Source organism: Mirounga leonina, unplaced genomic scaffold, assembly GCF_011800145.1.
Source record: "Mirounga leonina isolate KUSES-001 unplaced genomic scaffold, KU_Mleo_1.0 Mir_93, whole genome shotgun sequence".
NCBI lineage: Eukaryota > Metazoa > Chordata > Mammalia > Carnivora > Phocidae > Mirounga > Mirounga leonina.
The window spans coordinates 46,112,657-46,125,676 of record NW_023270854.1 but is presented as its reverse complement, the minus strand read 5'-3'; the positions used below and the strand labels follow the sequence as shown (position 1 = coordinate 46,125,676).

Sequence of the window (13,020 nt, the reverse complement as noted above, 5' to 3'; positions counted from 1 at the left end):
AAATGAGAGAAAATATTTGCAAATCATGTATGTGATAAGGGATTAGTATCCGAAATATACAGAGAACTTCTAGAACTCAAAACCCAATTCAAGGGGCACCTGGGTGGCTCAGTCAGTTAAGCGATTGCCTTTGGCTCAGGTCATGATCCCAGGGTCCTGGGATGGAGCCCCACGCTGGGCTCCCTGCTCAGCGGGGCATCTGCTTCTACCTCTGCCCCTCCCCCTATTTGTGCTTGCTTGCTCTTGCTCTCTCTCTCTCAAATAAATAAAATCTTTTAAAAGCAAATCCCAATTAAAAACAAAACAAAAACACAAAGTACTTGAACAGATATTTCTCCAAAGAAAATATGCAAATGGCCGAGGCACCTGGATGGTTCAGCAGGTTAAGCATCTGCCTTCAGCTCAGGTCATGATCAGGCTCCCCGCTCAGCAGGGAGTCTGCCTCTCTCTAATAAATAAAATCTTTTAAAAAAAGAAAATATGCAAATGACCAATAAAGACACAAAAAGACAGTCCACATCACTGATTAGGAAAATGCAAATTAAAACTACAATGAGATATCACCTCATACCCATTAATAAGGCTACTATGAAAAGAAAGCAGAAAGCAAGTATTGTCAAAGATGTGAAAAAATTAGAATCCTGTGCACTGTTGGTAGGAATGTAAAATGGTACTGTCGCTGTGTAAAACAAATTAGTGATTTCTCAAAAAATTAAAAATAGAATTACCCTATGATCCAGCAATTTCACTTCTGGATATATACCCAAAAGAACTGAAAGTGAGGTCTCGAAGAGGTATTTGTACACCTATGTTCATGGCTGCATTATTCACAATAGCTAAAACATGAAAGCAACATAAGTGTCCACTGGCAGATGAATGGTTAAGCAAAATATGGTATATACATACAACAGAATATTTTTCAATGTTTAAAAAGGAAGAAATTTCTGCAATATGCTAAGACATGGATTAACTATGAGGACATTATGCTAAGTGAAATAAGCCAGTCACAGAAAGACAAATACTGTATGATTCCACTTCTATGAGGTACTTAGAGCACTGTAGTCAAAATCAGAGAAAGTGGAATGGTGGTTGTCAGGGACCTGGGAGAGAGGAGAATGGGGAACTATTTATTGGGTATAGAATTTCAGTTTTATAAGAAAAGTTTTAAAGTTTAAAGCTGGATGGTGGTAATGGTAGGACATATTATTAATATATTTAATACTACTGAAGTGTACATAAACATTTCTAAGATGGTAAACATTATCTTATGCATATTTTACAATTTAAAAAATAAAAATACACATATACCATTTACTTTCCCAGGGAAACTCTACTTCTAGGAATCTATCTTATAAAAATACTTACATAAGATTATTTTATAAGCATGTTCATAAGGACAGCATTATTTACAATAGTTAAAAGGGTATTAAGTCCATATCCATCAATAGGGGACTGGTTAAATAAATTCTCTAGGAAAGCTAAAAGAAATATTCTACAGACTGGAGGATGGAAGACAGTTGAAGGATCGTTTCAAAAAGTAGCAGCCTATGCTCAGTGAACACCATGACCCCCGCCCTCTTCCCTAATCAGCATTCCTAACGCTGACAGCCAGGAGAAGACTGAGCTGGTTACAGTTTCTAAAAGATAACATGTTCCAAGACAACACTAGCAGCTCCCAACAAATGGCTAAGCCAGATGAATCTTACAGTAGAGTTGGCAGTCAACAAGGTTCCCCTACTTTCTCAATTTCCAATCACTTTCTAGTTCCTATTAAAAGCCAATAGCTAAAGGTGACAAGACATCTGAAGAAAACCTCTAAAACATGAAAGAGTCTAGAACCAAAGAGGCAAAAAAAAAAGCAACTTGAAAAAAAATTTCAGAGAAAAAGTTAAATAAAACCTAATCTTTAGAGAGTGAAATTATATTCTGAAACAAAACCAAGATACTGTATGAAAATACAAAACTGCAGAAAAAGATATTTGAATATTAAAAATGATAGCAAAACGTCAATGAAACAAGGAGCTAGTTGTTTTGTTTTTTTTTTTTTTAAAGATCAACAAATTGATAAACCTTTACTCAAACTCAGAGAGGGAGAGAGAGAACTCCTATAAAATCAGAAGTGAAAGAGAAGTAATCGACACTACAGAAATAAAGACTATAAGAGAATATTATGAAAAATTAGTGCCAACACATTGGACAGAAGAAATGGATCAATTCCTAGAAACATAACCTCCCAAAACTGAATCAAGAAGAACTAGAAAATCTGAACAGATTATCAGCAATGAAATTGAATCAGCAACCAAAAAACTCCCCAAAAAACAAAAGTCCAGGACCAGATGGTTTCACAGAAGAACTCTACCAAACATTTCAAGGAATAATAATGCCTATTCTTCTCACACTATTCCAAAAAATAAGAGTAAGGAAAGCTTCCATATTCATTCCATGAGGCCAGCATTACCCTGATACCAAAACCAGATAAAGACACTACAAAAAAAAGAACTATAGGCCAATATCTCCGATGAACACAGATGCAAAAATCCTCAGACATTAGCAAACCAAATCCAACAATACATTTAAAAAAATCATACACCATGATCCAGTGGGATTTATGCCTGGGATGCAAAGGTGGCTCAATATGCACAAATCAATCAAAGTGATACATCAAAAGAGAAATGATCATATGGTTTTTATCCTTTAACTATATGCAGAAAAAGCATTTAACAAAGTACAGCATCCGTTCTTCATAAAAATCCTCAGCAAAGTAGGTTTAAAGGGAACACACCTCAGCATAATAAAGGCCATATATAAAAAACCTACAGCTAACATCATACTCAATGATGAAAAACTGAGAGCTTTTCTCCTAGTATCAGGAACAAGACAAGGATATCAAATTTACCACTTTTATTCAACATAGTACTAGAAGTCCTAGCTACAGCAATGAGACAAGAAATGAAAGGCATCCAAATTGGTAAGGAAATAGTAAAACTTCCACTATTTGCAGATGATGTGATACTGTATCTGGAAAATCCTGAAGACTCCACCAAAAAACTATCAGAACTAATAAATGAATTCAGTAGTCACAGGATAGAAAATCATAGGAATTCACTGCATTTCTATAAACTAGTAACAAAGTAGCAGAAAGTGAAATTAAGAAAACAATCCCATTTACAATTTCAACAAAAATAATAAAATACCTATGAAAGAACTTAACCAAGAAGATCAAAGACCTGTACTCTTAAAGCTATAAAACACTGATAAAAGAAATTGAAGATGACAAAAACAAATGGAAAGATATTCCATGCTCATGGACGACAGCAAATATTATTAAAATGTCCATACTACCCAAAGCAATCTACACATTTAATGAAATCCCTATCAAAACACAAACAGCATTTTTCACAGAACTAGAACAATCCTAATTTGTAGGGAACCACAAAGGACCTCAAGTAGCCAAAGCAATCTTGAAAAGGAACAAAACTGGAGATCTCACAACCCCAGATTTTAACATACACTACAAAGCTGTAATAATCAAAACACTGTGGTACTGGCACAAAAAAAGATACATAGATCAACTGAACACAAGACAGAGCCCAGAAATAAACCCACAATTATGTGGTCAATTAATCTTTGACAAAGGAGGCAAGAATATGCAATGGGAAAAAGACAGTCTCTTCAACAAATGGTGTTGGGAAAATGGGACAGCCACAGGCAAAAGAATGAAACTGGACCACTGTCTTATGCCACACAAAAAAATAAACCCAAAATGGATTAAAGACTAAATGTGAGGCGTGAATCCATACAATCCTAGAAGACAGTACAGGCAGTAATTTCTCTGACATTGGCCATAGCAACATTTTTCTAGATAGATCTCCTGAGGCAAGAGAAACAAAAGCAAAAATACACTGGTGGGACAATATCAAAATAAAAAGCTTCCACACAGTGAAGGAAACAATCAGCAAAACTGAAAGACAGCCTACTGAATGGAAGAAGGTATTTGCAAAGTGACATACCTGATAAAAGGTTAGTATTCAAAATACATAACTTAGAGGTGGATAGCTGGCTCGGTTGGAGGAGTGTGCAACGTTTGATCTCAGGGTCGTGAGTTCAAGCCCCACAATGGATGTAGCGATTAAAAAAAAATAATAAACTTCATATATATATGAAGAACTTCTACAACTCAACAACAAAAAATAATCAATTAAAAATGGGCAGAAGACATGAACAGACATTTTTCCAAAGAAGACATCCAGATGGCCAACAGACACATGAAAACATGCTCAATATCACTCATTCTCAGGGAAATACAAATCAAAACCACAATGAGGTATCACCTCACACCTGTCAGGATGGCTAAAATCAACAAAACAAGAAAGAAGTGTTGGTGAGGATGTGGAGAAAAAGGAGCCCTCGTGCCCTGTGGTGGGAATGCAAACTGGTGCATTTGGAGGATAGTATGGAGATTCCTCAAAAAATTAAAAACAGAACTACCCTACAATCCAGGAATCACACTGCTGGGTACTTAGACCCAAAATTCAAAAAGACTGATTCAAAGGGATATATGCATCCCTATGTTTATTGCAGCATTATTTACAAAAGCCAAACTACAGAAGCAGTCCAAGTGTCCACTGATGAAGATGTACACACATACACACAAATATTATTCAGCTGTGAAAAAGAATGAAATCTTGCCATTTGCAAGGACATGGATGGAGCTAGAGAGTATAATGCTAGGCAAAATAGGTCAGAGAAAAACAAATACCATATGCTCTCACTCATATTTGGAATTTAAGAAATAAAACCAGCAAAGAGGGAAAAATGAGAGAGAAAACCAAGAAAGAGTCTAATAGTAATAACGATAAGAGAACAACCTGATGGTTACCAGAGGGGAGAGGATGAGGGGATGGGGGAAACAGGGGATGGGGATTAAAGAGTGCACTTACGATGAAAAAAAAATAAAATGATAAAAATAAAAATAAATCTTACCCACTTAAACAGTCCATTGTAATACCATATTAAGCACAGCAGTTGTTAATGCCTACCAAAGACGGGCTGCTACAGGAACTGGAGGCACAAGGATGACCACACAATGTCTGCCCTTCAGAAACAGGGCGAACGTGCCAAGAATAGTAAGGTGTGCAAGGGGCAGTGACTGTATAGGACAAAGGGCATGATCAGCTCTTCGTGTGCATCAGTTATAGAAGGAATCACAGAGAAAGTGACTTTTAACCTGGAACTTGAAGAATGAAAGCTCACCAAGACCAGCAGGGTGAAGAAAGTTGCTAACACGGACAAATGTCAGGAAAGGAATGGTCCTGGGTGAAGCTGTGATTCTGTGTCAGGAGTGAGGAGTTTGAAACTCCTCTGGGAAACAGGAAGAGGTCCAGGCAGCAGCTTGAGCAGAAGCACACAGTTCTTGGCTAGAATTCACATGGTGGGAGTCAGGCATCAGCGTATCTGTGGTCATTAAAGTCAGAGGAGTAAATACGATCGCTCACAGGGAGAAAAACAACATTTAAGGGAAGGAGGCCAGTGATTATGATCTAGCAGAGAAGGACTAAGGTTGGAGAAGGGGACAGAAGAGGGTGATAGCACTGAAACCAAGAGAGGACAGAGTTTCAAAGGGGTCAGAAGATGGGTGTGAAATGTTAAAGGAAGCACCAGGCCAATGTCTGAAAACACTGGCTGGTTTGGCCAATCAGAGGTCACTGATGAACTCAAGAATACTTGCAGTGCAAATGATAGAGGCAAAAACGGAGCGGGGGCGGGGGGGGGCGCCTGGGTGGCTCAGTTGGTTAAGCGACTGCCTTCGGCTCAGGTCATGATCCTGGAATCCCGGGATGGTGTCCCGCATCCGGCTCCCTGCTCAGCAGGGAGTCTGCTTCTCCCTCTGACCCTCCTCCCTCTCATGCTGTCTCTCATTCTCTCTCTCGCAAATAAATAAAATCTTAACAACAACAACAAAAAAAACGGAGGAGGGTACATTGAGGAATGAATGAGGGATATTAAGGAGAGACGGCACCAGACTCCTTTAAAGTAACTTCATTCTGAAGAGCTAGTGGTAGCTCCAGTTTTAGGATATTAGATACCTGGGCCTGTTTACAGGCCGCGGGGAAAGAGCCAGAAACAGGAAAAGCTGGACATAAAGAAAAAGAAGGGATGTGGGATTGATAAGCTCCTAGAGGGGCCTAAAGTAGGTGGATAAAAAGCCCAAGAGAAAGCAACATGGCACAGAGGCCACAGGCAGGGCAGATGGTGCTTAAGGGGCTGGTGGGGGAGGCTAGGTAGCCCAGGAAGAACTTCCGTCCGATGGCTACCAATTTCCTCAGAAGAGAAACAGTCTTAGGTATCTTTACAGGGTTGGAGAGAACTCTTACTAAAAGACAGGAATGGGGGGGGAGGGGTGGGAGTGTAAGAGGTAAATAAAATACAGATTGTTTTATTTTTAAATTAAGAGGGGAACAAAGCCAGTTAAATTTCACCAAAACAGGAGAAAAAGAAAAAGGAAATCTCTTGCGGTTCTCTGCCTAACTCCCATGGGTTTTAATGGAGGTGCCTGTTTGATTCAAAAACATTCTTACGGCAACTTGGACAAGCTGTCACTTTCAAAGCAATTTTAACCCCACATCCATCAAAACTAATTAGTTTATCCGCAGGCCTAGCCAATTCCACAAGTTTGCTGACTGTAAAACTTAGGACTCAAGTAATATCCTTGAAGATAAATTCCTAATACATTTCCCCTACATTTCTTTTATAAACTTCTATTACCTTAGAAAGGAGGGGTGGGGCATGGGGGTGGGGGGGGGACCTGACACTTTCTATCTCCCCGTAGAAACAAGTTTAAAAAATCACATATACATTTAAAACTTACTCCCCTGAACAAATCATTTTATAAGTGTTAAGATCAGAAAACAGTAAGAATACATTTTATTCTAACAGTCAAATTGCACAATTCCAAAAATGCCTGTAATTTAAAAACTGAGTAAACCAAGAGTCTGAGACTTAACCAACTGAACCATCCAGGCGCCCAAAGTTTTTTTCTTTCTTATATGTCACAGGAAATTAAAATCACACCAAAAAAGAAAAAAAAAAAAAAAATATATATATATATACACTCTCTAGAATTACTAAGCATTACTATTTGATACATCTCTAATTTATAAATCAACTAATTTCTAGGATTAATAGTTAACTTTAGGGAAAAAAGCCAAATAAAAGAATCCAAATTCACAGGTTGAACAGATTTTTAAAAAAACATTCTTTGGAATCATGAGCTTATTTCAGAAAGGGGCTTTGTCTCTGATGTTTAAGAAAAAGAAAAAGGCAATTCGTTAATGCAGCTGATCAGAATGGATCTGAGCCATAGCCTATCAACAAGTATTTTTCACCATTATTTTGTGGATATTTTCAACTGCTCTTTTCACATTCATGCAATTCCAAGCTCTCTCTTTAAAATACATGGAGATTTTTAATGACCAAGAGAATGTTTTCAAGGAAATAACTAGACAAAAAATATTTTGAGCTTCAAAAACTGGGAGACTCCAGACTATTTTGCCTATTTCCCATCCTTCCTGAGGAAGCTAGGCTTCTAAATTATTTTGTAGAAAGGAAATTTATATTTTGTTTTATAAACACTGTAAATTACCTAATTAAACTGATCGCCATACTTGATAAGTCAGTCCATCCATGCCACTAAATGCCCATTCAATACAGTGGATAAATTCCGTAGTCCTCACAACTCTTGACATTTTGGCAAAGACCCTAAAACTTGTAGCCTAAAGGACAATCGTGACATGCTAAATTTGGCTGGAGGTCTATTGTAAGCTGAATTGCTATTTTCCTTTACTGTTCAGGTTTAATTTCTACAGAATCAAAGTAGAAAATTCCTAAAGAAATCAAAGAATAAAGTTCAACAGTTAATTCACCTGAGTACCATAAACTCAAAATACTAAACAATTTGTCCTTTGAGTTCTTAACAGTATTTAAAAAGTTAAGATTCAAAGATATCAGGCTAACTTTATTCAGTCATACATAGAACACCATTTCACTGGGCATCCTAAAACATCAGGAAGGTATAGCAGTTTCTCAAAACTTAAACACAGAATTAAAATATGACCCACAATATACCCAAAAGAATTAGAGCAGGGACTTGAACAGATAATTGCTCACCCACGTTCACAGCAGCATTCTTCACAGTAGCCAAGAGGTGGAAGCAATCTAAGTGTCCAGTGACAGGTGAATAGGAAAAAAGTGTGGTATATACATACAATGGATTATTAGTCAGCGTTGAAAATTCTGACACACTACAACATCTACAAACCTTGAACATATGCTAAGTGAAATCAGTCAGACACAAAAGGGCAAATACTATATGATTCCATTTATAGGAGGTACCTAGAGTAGACAAATCCATAGAAAATAGGATATTGGTTACTAGGAGCTGGAGGAGGGAGTGGGGAGTTCCTGTTTGGGATGATGAAATAGTTCTAGAGATGGATAGTGGTAATGCTTGCACAACAATGTGAATGTACTTAATGCCACTGAATAGCATACTTAAAAATGGTAAAAAAAAAAAAAAAATTATATCATGTGTACTTTACAACAAAAAAAGTCAGGGAGCTCTGAATTATGGCTTACAATTGTCAAATAGCTTTTGTACTATCAAAGTCAAAGGGAACCTAATTATTCAAAATTTACCATGACTACATGTTGTGATTTTAAAAATTCTCAGATATACCGCTTTTATGCTTGGTATTATTACAATAATATTTGAAACACAATGCATACTAGGAATTTGAATAGTGAGAAAAATTAAATTTATGAACATATTTTACAAACTAAATCTAACATAAACAACTGTAGTGCACTTAGTTAGCACTGCATTGCAGAGTAGCTAGCGCTCAATGATGTGAGTTTTTCCCCCCATTACCACATTCTCTTAAAGTGAGGAAAATATTAAAAATTGAAGTTACTATGTAAAAACATGGCAATAGCAAGAAAATAAATTTTGCCCTTAATCTTACTAACTCCTAGCAAATAATCAGTGAGTTCTCTAATGTGATGATACACCTGTATGTATGTACATATGTACACATATAAATTTGTGGGCGCCTGGGTGGCTCAGTCGTTAAGCGTCTGCCTTCGGCTCAGGTTATAATCCCAGGGTCCTGAGATCGAGTCCCACATCAGGGCTCCCTGCTCAGTGGGGAGCCTGCTTCTCCCTCTGCCTGCTGCTCCCCCTGCTTGTGTGCTCTTTCAAATAAATAAATAAAATCTTTTTTAAAAAGTCAATTATTAATTCAGTGAAACTTTACAACTTCCTTCCAATAAGCCTTTGTGCCCTGATAGCATTGCTTCCTTTGGAGGAGAAATGATAGAGAAGTAGCTAAAATTGTAATGTCACACTACACTTTGTAAACCACTGAAGTCAATGTAAAAATGTTTATTCCAAATTATTTACTTTATATTTGACATATTTACACTATTTTCTCTTCCCCATATTTGTCACGTACTCACACGAACCTGGATGCCCTACAAACATAAAAAAAGAATAATCCTACTTGCTGTGTATTTATTTTACCTTTATTTGGTTTAAAGTGTTAATCGAAATCTGTGAAAATTATCTAAGCTTGTTGGCCCTGCTTCATGAAATTGTTTAAATTAATCTTAGGTTGCTATACATTTTAGGTGCTGCAATAACCAAGAACTCTTAGATGCAACCCTGATTTGGATTTGAACTTGACAGATTCTGAAAATTATTAACTACTGTTTCAAGCAGTTTGGATCTGTAGAAGCCAAGGGCAGAAAAGTCCACGTATTTGATAAATCCAGTTCTAAATAGTAAAAATACTCTAACACGGAGTTTGTTACCTTTTAATGATAAAATTCCTTAAATTTTAGATAAAAGGTATTTAAATGTTTTCCATTTTGATTTCACATTTGAAAATTATCTTCCAAACTTAATCAAATTAGGTATACATAATAATACTGACCGGTTATCTACCATATCGTCAGAAGTGTCTCTTTAAAGAAAAGCTTTAACAAAGTAAAAACATGTGGTTACTTTCCACTATCACAGGATAGGAAAATGGACAGTTAAAGACTGTTTTCACTACACAGATATTTCCTATTTGCTGCCTAATACAAGAACTGAAAGTGAGTGACCTGGTACTTCCTCTTACTGAAAGTGTTAAAAATTATATATAGTGACAGACGGTAACTACATTTATCATGGTAAGCATAGCTTAATGTACAGAATGTGCAATAACCAGGATGTACACCTGAAACTAACAACACTGTATGTCAACTATACTTAAGTGAAAAAGCTTTAGAACTATTTCTTATACTTGCCTACCTTATAGTGGCTTAAGTCAGATAAGTGAGGGAAAATCCAACATTTCTAGGGATCAAGAGTATCCTGTAAGATACTTATATGACATCATAATCATCAATTTAAATTGTACAAAGTACCTGATGGTGTCTAACACTTCATTAATGAATTCTGGCAAGATTGGTAAAATTGGGTGCTTACATGGCTCACACCTGCCCTCTTTCTAGGAACTGTAAAGAATTTACTAGTCATTCAAAAAGTTCTGATTACCACCAGACTTGGCTTGAAAGAACTGACAGGGTTTCCAACCACTTCAAATTTCTCATGTGCACCTGCTAGCTCATTCTCTCCTTCACATAATATTCATTAAGCTGATTGCTACTTTCTACTACTTTTCTCAGTGAATACACAAAGTACAAAAGCTCAGCTTTTAATGTGAAGAGGTAAGAAAGGGCTAAAGTTCCAACTTGAAAAGATTAAATATACAGATGTACCTGTAAAATAAAACCACGAACAGAAAAATTTAACAGGCACTGCGCCATGTTATCCTAAAAAAACAAAACAAAAACACAAACCTGGCTGTATTCCCTTACCTACTTGTTGATTCAAAACAAGTACTTCCCTCTGTCCTAAGGGAAGCGTGGGGGGGAGTGATGCTTTTTAGAAACAACTTCTAGCTGCTCTGATTTACAGGTTTAAGTCCTGCTTAAATAATACCTCCAAGACTGAAGGGCCTCTAGAGACAAGGATTAGCCACCCACCACAAATTTCTGCTGACAAGATTCTGCTGAGATGTTTGGCAAGTGTCATCTGATAAACAGACCTTGGCAAAAGCCTACACAGAGTTAAAACAACTGCTCCAGATAAATCTACTCAACTTGGCGGCAGTTAACTCCTGTTTTGAATATCAAATGTTCAATGCTGCCAGGGAGAAAACAAAAAGGCGATAAATTTTAAAACTGTTACTGACAACTTTCTCCCCCCCCCCCCCCACCTGTAGAACTAGCGGATGAGAAGAGGGTGGATTTTGTAAACCATTTGGTAATTGACGCAGAGATCTTTAAAGTTTCAACTGGGGAATTCAGAAATTATACCTACAATACTGGCTGCGTAAAATTCGTTGTTCTCAGGATTAGTACGCGAACATCTAGCCCTCAAAGTCAACAAAATTATCTTCCAAATGCTTAGCAAAGAGGTGCGGATATTCCGAACTCTATCCAGAATGCATCAACTACAATGCTAAGGCTGAAGCTTTCAGGGAAAACACACCACTGATGTTAAAGCTAATTATGTTATCAAATCCACAAGAGCCTACTAGCTGAATTTGCTACATTGGAGCAGCCTTGTTTACGTCAACTTAATATCACAACGCCAACCGTTCAACTTCACAACCTAGTCTGCATAAAGCAACGACTTTGACAATTAAAAACTAGGATTAACTAAATCAGAAAGACCCTTTCAGCGCCTCCTGCCAATCAATAGGGCCACGGGGTAAATGAATCATTGTTTCTATTGTGCAGCGGCAATCTTTCATTCTGTTTCTGAATCCCTTTGATAGTCTTCCATGCTTGTCGAATTAACCACGAGGCACACTCTGAGATGGTCACATGGGCAGCTCGTGATTTCTAGTGAGAATCGTCTCCTCACGGTAGTAGGAAACTAAAAGTTACGATGCACAAATCCAAGTCCCGGGAAAGCACGCAGCTGATGACTTGGTAAAGAATGCATGTGGCACCAGCACGAAGTCGTAGCACCCGGAGTGAAAGTGCAACGAACGCCAACATCTTGCTACTTTTTAACAACTAACTTCGCTGCAGCGCTGGAGAGCCAGCGGCCGCGGAGAAACCGAACTCGGGCTGGGAGCCCAGCATCGCCACGCCACGACTCTGACCGGCCTCGGCGACGCGCGGGAGAGGCCCGCGCATCCCCCACCAGGGGCGGACAGATCTTCCCGGAGCACCAGGCAGGGGGGGAACCCGCTCACACAGGAACCGGCCACGGAAACTGACCTACGCGGTCACCCGGGCTCCCAGAGCTCCCGGGGTGGGGGGCCACGACGATGAAACGGCTGGCACCGACTCCGGCTGACACAGCCGGAGACTTGTGGTCCTGCGGAAGGACGGTCTCCGGGGTCCCGGGAACGGGGCGGACCGCGAGGCGGCCAGGCACGGCTCCGCGAGGTAGCGCCGGTCCGCGAGATGGCGCCGCCCCTCCGCGCCGCGCGCCGGGGCGCGCGCGCGCGCGCTCGGATTATTTGTGCCGGGCCCGCGCGGCACGTGACCGGCGCGCGGGCCTCCCGGCGCGTGCTTGGCGCCCCGGGGCCCCGCTTCCGCCCCCGCCCGGCACGCCCCGCCCCCACAGGCTCCCGTCCCGCCTGGACCACGGACGCCAGTTCAGATTTTGCCAACCGCAGGCAGGAGTGCCAAAACACGGTGCTCCTTCCACCCCACCCAGACTCGGAAGAAGTGGACCTGACACTTAGGAGCGGTGGCGGGGAGAGGAAGCCCCCCCAGGCCGAAGCCAGTGCTTCGAGTTAATGCTCTGGCAGTTTATTAAATACATCACCCAGCTGCCTAGATTTTTTTCTTTTCTGCTTTGTTTGCGACTTTACCCGTGGGGACTTAATTGGCAGTGTAAATTAGCTACACCCCTTCTTCTTTTCACGTGTCAAAGGATGGTCTTCAAATGCCATT

At 39.4% G+C, this 13,020-nt stretch overlaps 1 protein-coding gene across 3 annotated transcripts in view; it reads right to left on the bottom strand.

The window, feature by feature from the left end:
- OSBPL1A (oxysterol binding protein like 1A) overlaps positions 1–12,504 on the bottom strand; it is a 224,526-nt gene extending 212,022 nt beyond the window's left edge. The window contains exon 1 of one of the 3 annotated variants that reach the window (XM_034995759.1): positions 12,337–12,504. The gene's annotated coding sequence lies outside the window, so the exon portion shown is untranslated. The remainder of the gene's footprint in view (positions 1–12,336) is intronic. The other 2 variants (XM_034995760.1, XM_034995761.1) reach the window with 2 other exon arrangements.
- Between the last annotated feature and the right edge of the window lie 516 nt (positions 12,505–13,020).